At 67.2% G+C, this 2,500-nt stretch overlaps 1 non-coding gene across 1 annotated transcript; it reads left to right on the top strand.

Moving 5' to 3' along the window:
* Positions 1–940: 940 nt before the first annotated feature.
* Positions 941–1,094, top strand: LOC140483406 (5.8S ribosomal RNA). Its single transcript, XR_011961941.1, has one exon. It is a non-coding gene; the product is annotated as a 5.8S ribosomal RNA (ribosomal RNA).
* The last annotated feature ends 1,406 nt before the right edge of the window (positions 1,095–2,500 follow it).

Here is a 2,500-nt window from a genome sequence, read left to right as displayed (position 1 = left end):
TCAGTAGTGCCGACCGGTCTGTGATCGACGAGGGGAGCCACACCAGGTCCGGCCCTGCTGCTTGGCGGCACCGCGTCGTCGGGAGCTCGCGACAGACGGAGGGTTTCGGTGTACTCTCCAGCCACGGGAAACGAAGCCGGTGATGCAGGCGCCGGTCTTTCGCTCCCAAATCGGCTGGGTTTACATCGTTGCTATCTAGTCACGCTCCCTTCAAACCCGACGGGGTACCTATTCCCCTCACCCGTCTGTGCGTATACAGCCTCTTTGCACTTGCGGGATGGGGGTGGTGGTTTAAAGACTCTCGAGTTGCCGCCCGTCGGTCTCCGAGCTCCGTGCAGTAGTGATCCCCAGCGAACTGCCAGCAGGGCGAACGAGCGATCCCCGCTCTCGGTCGGGGCGCCTGGCGTCGATCGGTGGTCGGTGGCTTGCGGGCAAGCTGCGCTGTGAGTGTGGGAACGAGTATGACGAGCCGTTGCCGCGACTCCCAGTCCACCTCGGCGGTGGCTGGGCCGGGCGGGCGTCTGCTCGGGCGAGTGCCGCCCCCGCCTCCTCGCAGGAAGTCCGCTCGCCGACACGCCGCCACGTGCACGCGTCAGTGACGCTGCCGAACCGATGGCCGGTGCCCGTTCCCGCCTCTGCTTTTCCTAGGGCAAAGCTGCTGCACGCCTCGTGATACTAGGCGGGCGACATGGTGGCGGTGATCCTGCCTCCGTCGCTGCGGTGCGTTGGGGCACGCATCGCCTCTTGGGCGCCCTGTCCTCCTCCCCCCAATAGACGTATGTTTCTGCGGGCCGCACCAGGATGGTGCTCCCCATCGCTTCACGCCACCCTGCTCCGCCCGCACGCCGGCGTGCAGGTGGCTGTAGCTCAAGGTGGGGAGCGTATGTGCGGTCCGGGTCGCTTTCCTCTGGCGAGGGAGAGACCTAAAACAAACTCAGACAACTCTTGACGGTGGATCACTCGGCTCGTGCGTCGATGACGAACGCAGCTAGCTGCGAGAATTAATGTGAATTGCAGGACACATTGATCATCGACACTTTGAACGCACTTTGCGGCCCCGGGTTCTTCCCGGGGCCACGCCTGTCTGAGGGTCGTTTGGCAATCAATCGCACTCGCCTTGGCTGGCGAGAGCGCGGCTGGGGTGTCGCAGAGGACCCGTCCTCTTTGTCCCCCTAAGTTCAGACTCCGGAGCCCTCCGGCGTCGGAGCGCTTGGCCTTTCCCCCCCACCCTGCACATTCCGTTCGTCAGGCTCGACGCCATCCCCCCGCCGGGGAGCGCGGCCTGGCGTCCGTCTGTGTCGTGGCAGTGGGGCCAGCACGGCTGTCACCGGTCCCAGAATGGCTGTCGGTGGTTCACACTGTGTGTGTGTGCCAACCCTCCTGGTCTCTGGGACACGGAGCTGCCACGAAGTGTTGAGCCTCCAGTGGGGGGTCTGCCTAAGCTCTGCACGTCCGCATTGGGTCCGTCTCTCGGTTGGCTGGCAGTGGAAAGAGTGAAGGGAGCCGCGGAGGTCCGGTGCTGGTGCGCCGCCGGCCTGACCGTGGAGCTCGCCGGTTTGACACGCTGACCCGACTCGATGGTTGATCGATTGAGAGTGCTGGGAGCTGCAGGCCGCCCGCTGCTGCAGCCGCCCGTCTCGTGGTTCGTCCTCGGCCTTAAGTGGCCGGCGGGGCGTCTGATCCTGTCTCCCCTGCTGGCGCCGAGTGCCTGGCCGAGGGAGGAGGTTTTCGTCGAACGCTGTGACTTGGACGGTCGCACGCGCGTGGATCGCTGGCTCTTGGCTCTCCCGTTCAGTCCGCACGTTTTCCGCTCCGTCCTGCCACCGGTCTCGGGAGGTACGGAGGGGTTGGCGGGCGTGGTGTGTGCTCCGTCACCGTGCAGGCACACCTACCACGCCGTCGGCCGACCCCCGCACGGTCCTCCTGGCCATCGGGAGGACGGCGGAACGTCGGGCTGTCGGGGGCCAAGTCGCCAGAAGGCCACCGCTGTGTCTTCCGTACCCTGTCACCGTCGGCGTGCCTTCCTCAACTCGTCCGGCTCGGGGCCGCTGGGTTCAGGAGCGGCGTCGCCCGCCGGCCCCACTGAAGGCCGTGCCGTTCCGCGGCTGGCGATCGATGTGCGTGGCGTGCCTGCGCGACCGTTCGCCACTTGAGCCTCGGCACTCCTCTCTCCCTCTCTCTGACCGTCGGGCAGTCTCTGTCTGCTGGTGCCTCGCACGTCCCGGGCGGCGGGTCGTCACCCCCGCGACCGGGCCTCCGGCAAGGCAGGAATCAGGCTGACCCTTCCGCTCGAGTAAGCAGCCGGCACTTCCGAGTTTCGCCTCCCGCCGTGGACGGGGGAGGGTCTCCGGTCCCGTGGAATTGCGCCGAGCACGTCCCCGCGCGTGGACGCGGCGGCGCTGGAGGCGGCAGGGGCGGCCACTCGTCGACACCATCGCTGGCCAAGGGTGGTGAGCGACGTGCGGGTGGCTGGCTCTCTGACCGTCGCGGCGTCGGCCAA

Source organism: Chiloscyllium punctatum, chromosome 11 (assembly GCF_047496795.1).
Source record: "Chiloscyllium punctatum isolate Juve2018m chromosome 11, sChiPun1.3, whole genome shotgun sequence".
Classification (NCBI taxonomy): Eukaryota; Metazoa; Chordata; class Chondrichthyes; order Orectolobiformes; family Hemiscylliidae; genus Chiloscyllium; species Chiloscyllium punctatum.
This window is presented reverse-complemented; position numbering and strand designations above follow the sequence as displayed.